We start from the raw sequence: 12,394 nt of genomic DNA on the forward strand, positions 1-12,394 counted from the left end.
AACCGAAGTAGCTGGTCCCTTTTGTTGAGGAAGGACCCGATTTGTTCATTTCGAATTAAAAAAAGGCACTGAATACGAGGTTATTTTGAGGGACTGGAAAAGATGGCACTGGAAAGTGTATTATTCATCAAAATTCTTGTTATCAAGAAACATCATCTACAACAAATTGAAAGCCAAACGCAACACATAGACTCCTGCATAGCTTAATCTTGTAGGCCATTGAATGAATTCACTGCCGGGCCATATGAGCATTTGGGGGAGGAAGTAGACTGAAAGCGAAATAAAACTGAAAAAAAAAGCTTTTGATATCGGAAAGCGAAAGAGAACTTTAAAATTATTTGTGAACGAATTGCTGATCAAAAGAAGAATCTTTTGCAATATAGTAGTAAATAGGAAATTTCCGTGAAGCTGCTGAGGTGGTCTTTCCCTACAGGACAGGATTCTGCTCCAATATCAGCATTCACTGAGCCCACAGTTTTATCTTCCAGCGCACGATGTAAACGCGCAAACATTGTGCCATTTAGTCAGTCATCGCGTGAAAAGGTATATCCACTAAAACCGAACTCTGAAAGATAACCAGTCAGAAATGATACTATTAACCACTTTGTAAATACGTAGTTCGACCATTTGAATACAAAAATTTATTCACCGTCGACGATTACCGTGTCAAGTTTCGCGAGGAGGTGGATTGATGTTCCAAGGCGTTTAAGAAAAAATTAGCAGGTAATTTAGTGTTAACAACTGGGTTGAAAACGTAAATTAGCCACCGTAAAGAGTAAAAAAGCTGACGTTTCGAGCGTTAGCCCTTCGTCAGAGCGATTAGAGGAATTGTGGGTTGTGTATGGATTTATATCTAGAAAGTGGAGCTACGCCATTGGTGGGAATATGGTGACGAAAAAACAGGAAAAAATTAGTTGAATGAAAAGCGCTCGTTGATTCCGTGGGGATTAAGGGTGCCGATTTGAAATATAAATTTTTGTTCTAGTGTTTTACGGCTTTCCGAACTGCCTAGATGTAAGGAAAGGCCGCAAACTGCCATATGCTGTTTAGAATGATAAGGAAGATTAAAGTGTCTAGCGACTGGCTTGGATGCGTCCTTGTCAATTGAAATTTTGATGTCTAGAAAAGCCAAAGAATTGTCGGAAATTTCTCAGGTATATGTAAGAGCCGGATGAAAGGAATTGACGGCGGTTATAAATTGAGTGAGCTCCTCTTTGGTAGAGGAGGTAGCGCCGATGCAATCGTCAATGTAGCGGCCGTAGAGTTGAGGTTTTGGGCCGTGGTATTGACTAAAAAATTGATGTTCGATAAAACCTACAAAAAGATTGGCGTAGCTGGGTCCCATTTTAGTACCCATGGCCACGCCATTAGTTTGTTTGTAGTAGTTACCACCGAATGAAAAGCAATTGAGTGTGAGTACTAGTTCGGCCAGACGGAGTAGTGTTTCAGAGCTAGGTTCCTTAACAGTGCGTTGATCGAAAAAATGTTTGAGGGCCCGGAGACCTTCGTCATTGGGAATGACAGTGTAAAGAGATGTTATATCCATGGTGAAAATAAGTTTGTTTTGGTCGAGGAAACTAAAGTCACGAAAAATTTCAAGTGCGTGTTGGCTGTCCTTAATGTAAGACGGTAGAGTTTTGACGATAGGTGCCATAATTTTGTCTAAATAGCTGGAAATAAGTTCAGTGGGACAACTGCAGGCAGAAACGATGGGTCGACCTGGGTTGTTAGATTTGTGGATTTTAGGTAAAAAGTAAATACACGAAGTTCTAGGAGTAGTGATGATGAGATTTTTAGCAGTGGCCGGCAATTCTTGTTTAGCTATGAGATCGTTAATCGTATTTTTGACAATGTTTTGGTTAATTAAAGTGAGATCTTTGTCGACTTTAGCATAAAAGGAGGTGTCAGAAAGTTGCCGCAAAGCTTCTTTTTGATAGAGGTCGGCCCGCCAAACAACAACTGCACCGCCTTTGTCAGCCGCCTTAATGACAATGTCTTTGCGTTTTTTTAGACTTTTTAGTGCCGACCACGGACACGGATCGCATTCCATTTACTCTTACATTTCACCCTCACAACCACGCAGTTAAATCTATCATTCTTAAAAATTTTAAATTACTCCAAAACGATTCAGAGACTGGCACTATCTTTTCGCAACCCCCACTTATTTCATTCAAACGTGACAAAAACATAGGCAACTTTTTAGTCAGGAGTTCATTTCAAACCAATGACCAATCTGGAACTTTTAAATGCGCTCGCTCACGATGCAAAACTTGTCCTTTCATTCACAACGTAGAGAAAATATCGGGACCCAAAAGATCCATTAAGATCATTGATCACTTTACGTGTACCTCCGCCAATGTTATTTACTGCATAACTTGCACTTATTGCAATAAGTTATACATCGGCGAGACAGGAAGACGACTGGGTGACCGATTCCGAGAACACCTTCGCGATGTGGAAATAAATGACAAGGACGCATCCAAGCCAGTCGCTAGACACTTTAATCTTCCTTATCATTCTAAACAGCATATGGCAGTTTGCGGCCTTTCCTTACATCTAGGCAGTTCGGAAAGCCGTAAAACACTAGAACAAAAATTTATATTTCAAATCGGCACCCTTAATCCCCACGGAATCAACGAGCGCTTTTCATTCAACTAATTTTTTCCTGTTTTTTCGTCACCATATTCCCACCAATGGCGTAGCTCCACTTTCTAGATATAAATCCATACACAACCCACAATTCCTCTAATCGCTCTGACGAAGGGCTAACGCTCGAAACGTCAGCTTTTTTACTCTTTACGGTGGCTAATTTACGTTTTCAACCCAGTTGTTAACACGACTAAGTTCTCCTCACACAAGCCAACACACTCAGACCCGACTTGTGTTATAAGTGCAGCTTGTGCAAAAGCTTTTACGTTCTTAAAAGACAATATTTAACCGCTTGAATCTTCGGTACGGGTTGTGCCACATTGAAAGGAGTCATTGCACTCTCACGAGCCAACAACTATCGGCTTGATCTATCGGTACGGGTTGTACCACATTGAAAGGAGTCATTGCACTTTCACAAGCCAACAACTATCGGCTTGATCTATCGGTACGGGTTGTACCACATTGAAAGGAGTCATTGCACTCTCACAAGCCAACAACTATCGGCTTGATCTAGGCTTATACTATTTTGCGAAACGAAACGAAACGAAACGAAACGAAACGAAATCAGGTGAGATAGAACAAAACTAAAGGAATAATGCAGATATATTTTCTAACAAGGTAAAGAAAACTTTCACAAGGAATTTGGAGTAATCGTTCATTAACAAGAAGGATTTTTATTCATTTCGCAAAATAGTAATTTTAGGAGCGTTACTATTTTGCGAAATGGAATTTTTCACCCTGCGGTGACAACGTGACCTCTTCCATGTCACAAAAATACATTTAAACATTACAAATTAGTATATCACCGAATATTTTGGCCTCCTCTTATTTCTTAAACCGTATTAAAATGTATTTCGCAAAATAGTAATTTTAGGAGAGTTACTATTTTGCGAAATGGACAATTTTTACTCAGCGGTGACTAACGTAACCTCTTTTATGTCATAAAAATACATTTAAACATTAAAAATTAGTATATCAACGAAGATTTTGGCCTCTTCTTATTTCTTAAACCGTATTAAAATGTATTTCGCAAAATAGTAATTTTAGGAGAGTTACTATTTTGCGATATGGACTATTTTCACCCCTGCGGTGACAACGTGACCTCTTTCACGTCACAAAAATACATTTAAACATTACAAATTAGTATATCACCGAACATTTTGGCCTCCTCTCATTTCTTAAACCGTATTAAAATATATTTCGCAAAATAGTAGTTTTAGGAGAGTTGCTATTTTGCTTGACCTCTTTCATGTCACGAAAATACATTTAAACATTACATTATAGTATATTCTCAAAGATCTTGGTCATCTCCTCTTTAATGTAGTAATTTCTAAACTAATTGAATGTAGTAATTCCGAAAAATGTTTATTTTGCGAAATGGATTATTTACACTCGGCGGGCGGGAACTCGAGAATAAGGGCGAAGGGATTGTTACAGATTCCCTTGAACTTCACAATGTTTGGATGTTTCAACTCTTGAATGATTCTTGCTTCCTTTACAAACGTTTTCTTATCCAATATGTCCTCGCCGAGCAATTTCTTAACGACGACTTTCTCCGCAGCGGCCGATTTCCCACCCGCATCAGGAACAGTCTGCCAGTTAGCAGTGAACACAGCACCATAAGCGCCCTTACCAATGATTTCCTTGTTTGTCAAACACTTGAAATCATGAACTGGAAGACCTGAACAGTCGATGGTCTTGGGCTTAAGAACAGGAAATTTAAAAGCCATAATCTTGCCTGATTTAGCAGCACACAAAGCGAGCACAAAGCGAACTTCTTGCAGCACGTGGAACTTGCGCAAATGCGAAACACGATCTCTTGCTCGTAAGGAAGAGGTGTGCGACGTGGGTGTAATCAGAAGCGCGTAACTTTTCCATGTATATTATTTTTATTAAAAATTTTGAAGCAAAGTAACTGTATTACTTGCGATTATAAAACTGCTGGACGACTATTTAGGCATGGGTATGCTTCTGTTCTCTATACGAGACGGAGAGTCTAAACATGTTTAGCCGCCACTGGAAAACTGTCATGTTGGTTTTGCACCGAAACAGTGCACACCCTTCAAAACGCACGAAGCGAGTCTTTCAAATCTCTCAGGAGAACATGCCAACTTCCCCCTAGAATAGCTCCGTCGCTAGTAAAAACAGCTTTTACCTCTTACTTTCCGCTCCCTCCCATGTCATTAATTGGACACAACCTCGGTTTGGGCAGGGTTCTCTTGACTTGGTTTCGGCGTCACGCAATACGGTACTACACAGTTGTCGATTTTGATTAAATGAATGATTGAATGGCGGCATTTAAATCATTAATGGTCCGTTTTGCAAAACAGTAATTCTTCCAAAATTACTGCCTCGCGAAATAAACTTAGAAGACGTTTATATAGGTGAAGATAGCTTAGACCTTTTGAGATTTGATAGTGCTTTAAATTGAAACTTACCGAAAACCTATTGTATGACACGAGAATAACGACATCGTGACCACTGAGTGAAAATAGCCTAGCTATTACGCAAAACAGTAATTTTTCTGACATTACTACTTGAGAAATTAATTATATCTGGATAGAGAAAGAGGAGGTGACCGAACCCTTCGAGAATATACTATAATGAAATGTTTAAGCGTATTTTTGTGACCCGAAAAGAAAGTTATTGAGGGGTAAAAATAGTCCATTTCGCAAAATAGTAACTCTCCTAAAATTACTATTTTGCGAAATAAATTTTGAAACGGTTTAAGAAATAAGAGGAGGCCAAGATGTTCGGTGATATACTAATGTTATACTGAAACATCCAAACATTGTGAAGTTCAAGGGAATCTGCAACAATCCCTTCGCCCTTATTCTGGAGTTCCCGCCCGCCGAGTGTTTCGCAAAATAAACATTTTTCGGAATTACTACATTCAATTAGTTTAGAAATTACTACATTAAAGAGGAGATGACCAAGATCTTTGAGAATATACTATAATGTAATGTTTAAATGTATTTTCGTGACATGAAAGAGGTCAAGCAAAATAGCAACTCTCCTAAAATTACTATTTTGCGAAATATATTTTAATACGGTTTAAGAAATGAGAGGAGGCCAAAATGTTCGGTGATATACTAATTTGTAATGTTTAAATGTATTTTTGTGACATGAAAGAGGTCACGTTGTCACCGCAGGGGTGAAAATAGTCCATTTCGCAAAATAGTAACTCTCCTAAAATTACTATTTTGCGAAATATATTTTAATACGGTTTAAGAAATAAAAGGAGGCCAAAATGTTCGGTGATATACTAATTTGTTATGTTTAAATGTATTTTCGTGACGTGAAAGAGGTCACGTTGTCACCGCAGGGGTGAAAATAGTCCATTTCGCAAAATAGTAACTCTCCTAAAATTACTATTTTGCGAAATGAATAAAAATCCTTCTTGTTAATGAACGATTACTCCAAAATCCTTGTGAAAGTTATCTTTACCTTATTAGAAAATATATCTGCATTATTTCTGTTGTTTTATTTCATCTGACCCGATTTTGTTTCGTTTCGTTTCGTTTCGTTTCGTTTCGTTTCGCAAAATAGTATAAGCCCTTGATCTATCGGTACGGGTTGTACCACATTGAAAGGAGTCATTGCACTCTCACAAGCCAACAACTATCGGCTTGATCTATCGGTGCGGGTTGAACCACTGAGTGTCTGAAATTTTTTGAAAGTGTTTTAAAGTGTCTGAAGCCACCTGAAAGTGCCAGGAAGTGAAATAAGTTGTATTGCAGTTGCTTTCTCCTGGCACTATTGAGAATTCACGGAGGCATATCTCAAAACGAAAAAAGTAAGTATGGGAATCTCGATTGAACAATACCGGTCAAGTAATGGCTCTCATGACAATTTCGTGAAAACAAAGGATATCTTATCACGTTTTAATGATCATTTTTGGAGTTTAATGTTTGTGATGTTCTATTTAAATGTAGTTTACTTGCCAGTATTGAAACAAGTTGTTGGACAACACAAAATGTGGAATGATGTGTTGTTTTGGTTTTCACAAATGATTTTCTACAATGCCTATATTCCATTGCTTGTAAGGCAGGCAAGTGATGTAGAGGAAAATCCAGGACCTACAATATTTGATGTCATCGATCCAACAAGAACAATATGTGCTGATTACAGTCAAGGAAATGAAGCTCTCTTTGGTGAAAATACTGGTAAGCAATGTGTAGCAATGTCACTTACTGCTATTATTTATCATCACATAGAAGATATCAGTTTGTGGACTTCTTCCACTTTGAATAATATTCTTACCATTGGAAATAATTTGTATACTTCTATAAGATGTTCTATCCAGACAAATGATTATTTGCTTTTAACTGATGTTCCATGTATTGTTTCAATTTACATTAAAATGTACACATTTGAATATAGTGAGTCATTAACAGGAAGTTTGTTCATGACATCAAATAATGGGCCATAAATGTCTCTTCAAAATTCTCCGACAGAAGTGTTTTCAAATTGTCAACTTAACTACAATTGTTGTTTGTTTATGATTGGAATTAATACTGTTGCAGCGATTAAGAATTCAGAACAAAGCTTTAAAATTTTTGATGCTCATTCCAGGGATTTGCATGGGATTCCCCACTCATTTGGGAAATGTACTTTGCTTACCACTGAAGGAATTGAAAACCTTGTATCATATTTGAAAATTTTCCTGCCTACAAATAGGGGTTGTTCCTTTTGAAATTAAAGGTGTCTTTGTCAGAGATATAATGAACTTGATTTGTAAAATATTCACGAGAGTCCAAAAATTGAACAATTGCCTTTCAGAAATAAAAGAACCAAACACAACATATGAAAAGGAAGCAAAAGTCTTTAACTGAAACACCAGAAGAAAAAGAAAAACAATTGATTGCTAGATGTGACTATGAGAAACAAAGAAGGGTAAATGAAAGTGAGGAATCAAGGGAAAAGAGGCTGGCCCAGCAGCGTCTGAACAGGGAAAAGAAACATGCAAATGAATCTTCTGAATCAAGAAAAAAGAGGCTGGCAACCTAATCTCAGTATCAAAGACAAAAAATTGCAAATGAATTAGCAGAATTTAGAGAGAAGAGACTCTAAAACCAACGTCAATATCAGAATGAAACTAGATGCATAATTGTGTTCACCCATGCTTTCTGTTGGAAATAAACTTTGTTTTTTGTGCTTGCATTTGCCTAAGTTTTTATGCAATTATTGGTTTATCCTGTAACTGTTTTTGTGTGGTTTACACAAAGTGTAAACCACGCTATTTCATGATCCAAGATACTTATTCCTTACTGGATTTGTCACAGTGAACAGAGCGCTTGTCATGTGGTTTACTATCGTCAAAGATAGGTTCCAGTCTATGCTCGGCTAAGTTACCTAAGCTTCAAAGCTTCAGAAAGTGACCATTTTGCAAAGGTGGCTGTAACATGCTGTTGAAGATCGTTTTTTTATCTCGTTTTTCATTCATCTTTGTTGCTTAGATTTCACACACTGGCTTTCCTACAGTTGGCATGTCTTCTAAATGCAGATTACAGCATGGAGTGTGCTCTCACAGGTCAACATTTCATGGTCTGGACCTTTAGTGCAGGTCGTGCCACATTGAAACTTAGGAGTCATAATTGACTCTCTGTGTGGTCACATTTCATGTAAGTCATTTACAAGAACATTTTTTATCCTTAATTTCTGTTTATATCACATGCTCAGTAAGAAAATTACTTAACCAGCCTTTTTAGTACATGCAAAGATAAAATTTTGGTTAAACTGCAGAATACCCTGCCACCCATGGCATTAAATGTCATTGAATATGAATAGAATAAACCAGTTTTAGCCAGTAGTGAAAATAGGACTTTTTTGTTGCCATTAGAAAATCAAACACTGCTGTTGTCTGGAAATTCAATTTGACGGCCTCTTTAAATGAAATTATACTTTCATGTTTACATAGCTAAACCAATAAAAGCCACAAACATGTAATGCCTAACCTGAAACTGCGGTTTGTTGTCAACATGGTGCTAAATGTCTATTGTGATTGATGCCAAACTTTGGGGAGTAATCCATTGAAACTCAGTAACAAAGTGGTTTTGCTTTTATTAAAATATGAATAGGAGCCTAGTGCCTTAATGTTAACTGAAATGTGATTAGTGTTATGTTTTCCAAGTTATGGCCAGAATTATTCAGACCTTAACATTTCATGACTTCCTTCAAGCTTGGCTGTCTTCTAGATTCTCTTCATAATGATTCAGATAAGTATTGGTATCTATACTTGGTAGCAATACATGTGTATTAGGCCTTTATTTGGTAGACTACAACTCTTTTTCAGTTACTTGTTTGGTTTAGTGAATTCAGCACAATACTGATATACATGAAAAATTACACTTTTTTGATTGGCTGAAAATAGATAGGTGCCTTTTTCAAGTAATAACTCATTTACAAAATAATATAAACTAGGCTCAGCAACAATAGATCACACTAGAAACCAATCAGATTTGCACAAGGTAGGTTTTTCTGATTGATACATGCAGTAGCTGACAAAAATATACAAAAGCTGGGATGTCTTTATGTATATTGATAAACACTAACAAAATTGCATTTCTGAGTAAGAATTGAGCTGAAGGACAAATTTTGATGGCACACACTTCATTTAGTCAATACTGTCAAATTTATCTGCCATCAGTTTGTTGATTTCCTGAAAATGTGTACCTTTCATGTATACGTTATGAATAATTAATAACATGATTTCTCATATGATAAGCACTTGTAAATTTTTCAAATACTTTAAACTGCACACACGCTATGAGCTCAACATTTGATGTTTGTGAAAAATTTACCTCTGCCTATTTAGAATACCAAAGTACACTTTAAATAACTTAGCTTAGACTTTGTTGATTTTTTATAAAGACAGTTCAATGGAACTGACACCTGTTACGTTTATAGTTAAAAGTTAGCGCTACTTGATGTGGATTAGATAACCATCAGGTATCCTCAGAGACCCAGGGTTCTAATCACATCTGTAGACGCCTTAAAAGCACAGTCTTAACAGATCAGTTCCAAACTGTCACAGTCATTCTGAATTTTGATTGGTACCAGAAGTTCAATCTTGTTCTGGCAAATGAGAGTGAAGCAGGACTCACAAGTCCTCTTGTGTGCTCTAACACAAAGTGATACATGAAGTTCAGTTGCTTACCATGTTTGTTTTGGACCTTTTCGTACGGTAGATTAGCACTTTGCATGATGATGTCAAGTTCACCTATTCATTTCTCCACATAACTTGAATTTGGTAGACTCACTGGCATGAAATTACAATTTCAATAATAAGAAAACTTTAAAGCCTCTGGTAGTTTAAATCATATGATACCATCATGCACTTGCCTGTACATTGAACTCTGCTGTGTTTAAGTTATGTCTCTGATTACTGTTCCTGAAATCTATTATGGTGACACTCTATCTCTATTGAACTTTCGGTTAAACAAAACCTCCAGGTCAAATTGTAAATCTTATTGGGTTAAAAATTATTAGCAACGTTAATGTAATGTTACTTCAGAGTACTTAACTCAACATATGATTTATTAAAATATTTCTTGTGTTCTGATCTTGTAATGCACCTATCTTTTTTCCCTAGACTCTTCCATTTGCAACCTCATATCTACCTACCTGAACTAAATTTTTTTGTGTTCTTGATTGAAAATACAGTCCCACAAAACCTAAATACAATAATTATAGTAAACGTTTTGCTCTCAACCAACTGAAAGTTTAACTTTATGCCTTGATGGACTAAAGAAACCTACACTCAGCATTGTGTTACTTTACATGTAGGTATTGTCCAACATTAGTCATACATTCAAACCGAATCAAGCTCCCAATGGCTTCTAGTGTAGATTATATCATTTGCCAAATGTCCCTGCCCTTCTGCAAAGTTTTGTCCTTGTGTACTGGTACACAAAATGTCAAAAATATTCATATGAAATTCTTCCCTAGAGTTCATTTCACATCACTTGCCTTGGAAAAGACAATCAGCCTACAAACTTCAGAAGTAAATTCCACTTCGTTACGTAAACATAATCATGACTGAATCTATCAGACCACTATGGGAGATTATGCTGATGTTTTTTCAGTTCCTTAAATCCTCAGGTTACATGTGCAACTTTTGTTGTCAAAATGAGACCTCCATAACAAAGTTTGGCCGATAACTCTCATCTTCAGAATAAACATTTCAGGATTTTTGTATCCTAGTTATCTTGTGTTATTGATGAACAGGATCAATGTTGAAAACTATCTAATGGTAATCAGATATTAGCTCTTCTAATAGAAACCCAATCAGACAGCGGACACTAAAAAGCAGCTCAATTTCGTAAGCCACACATGTACGCATTGCGGACCTATTTTATGTTTAGGTAGGACCCGCGAGCGAGCAGCAAACCTGTGCTCTGATCGGCTACCCAAGAGTGCAAAATGTGTTTTTTTTTAATTTCCACTTTGATACCCCACAAAAGGAAAAAAAAGAAATGCTTGTAGCTTGTTTAATACCTCGTATAATGTTGTAACCAAAAGGTATATTCTTGTCACAAGAATAAAAGCTTTTCCAGTATTTTTGTCTAAAATAGAGGTCACATATTCGTCCTAAATGACAACAAAACAAACAAAACAAAAATCACAACGAAACTAGCAGATTCATTTGGTAATTCCATGGTGCACAAAAAGATTTTGTTCTCATGTAATATATCCTTTGATCCTTTGCTGACGAGGCCTTCGTCTCGGTCCTTAAAATGCAATGGGGGAAATTGGCCGCTGTACAGCCTTCTTAAGCTCACACTTGTTCAGTAACACACACGTATAAGGGAAGTATTAGATAACCGCGCGTTGATACGAATTTTACCATCGAGTGTTCATGACATCTTTTGCACCTTCAAAGAGATAATTCAATTTAAGCAGATAAATTTGCATCCACAAGCAGACATGTATCATCCTTTTTATTCAAAGCTATCGATTGTAAATTTGAATGAAATACAATTTTTATATAAGAGCATGGAAAACAGAGATCCGCTACATCGAAACTCAGCTCACCGGAAAACAATTCAATTTCGGACATTGAAATACAACAATTCCTTATTACAAGAAAAATTGAATTCAGCTTCAGATAAAAAATTAAAAAATGTTTTAAAAAAAGCCTTCATGGGAAGTAAAACTGTCATGTTCATAAATTCGGTTCTAATAACGACCTTGATACCTTTAAATGTGAAGATATAAATGGTACATTTACAGCGTGCGGTGGAGATGTCACGTTTTGAAAACTGAAAAAATTGTAATATTTCAGACAACCATATTACCGTTGTTATATTACCATATATCGCGAATGTTACGATATCAAAAGAAACGAAGGGATTGTGTATTTTTTTTCAACCTCGAGCTTCGTTTGTTTTCGATAGATAATTGCTGGTTTTGACTTTGACGAGAACTATAATTATATACATCACGTTATCTAGCTCTGTCACACACTCATCACGCGCCTCTACCGCATAATGATCACGCACATTTAAATCTTTAGCTCCCGTGATCTAATTGTTAATTCTCCCCTCTAGCGGCTACATGTTTCCTTTCATATGAGATACGGAAGTTTGGTGTTAGTTGAAAGAGAACAAATTCTATCAGATAAAACTTTGAGTATTTGCATTAGCTGTTTGCTGGATAACGTATTGATATTACAGGGATAAGTTGCAAGTTATTTCATCTCTAGGAGTTAGAGGGTTTAGGAAATTGCATCGCGTGCAGTCTA

At 36.7% G+C, this 12,394-nt stretch overlaps 1 pseudogene; it reads left to right on the plus strand.

The window, feature by feature from the left end:
- The first annotated feature begins 6,288 nt into the window (after window positions 1-6,288).
- LOC136276966 (uncharacterized) lies at window positions 6,289-11,868 on the plus strand (annotated as a pseudogene).
- Window positions 11,869-12,394: the final 526 nt, after the last annotated feature.

Source organism: Pocillopora verrucosa, chromosome 11 (assembly GCF_036669915.1).
Source record: "Pocillopora verrucosa isolate sample1 chromosome 11, ASM3666991v2, whole genome shotgun sequence".
Lineage (NCBI taxonomy): Eukaryota > Metazoa > Cnidaria > Anthozoa > Scleractinia > Pocilloporidae > Pocillopora > Pocillopora verrucosa.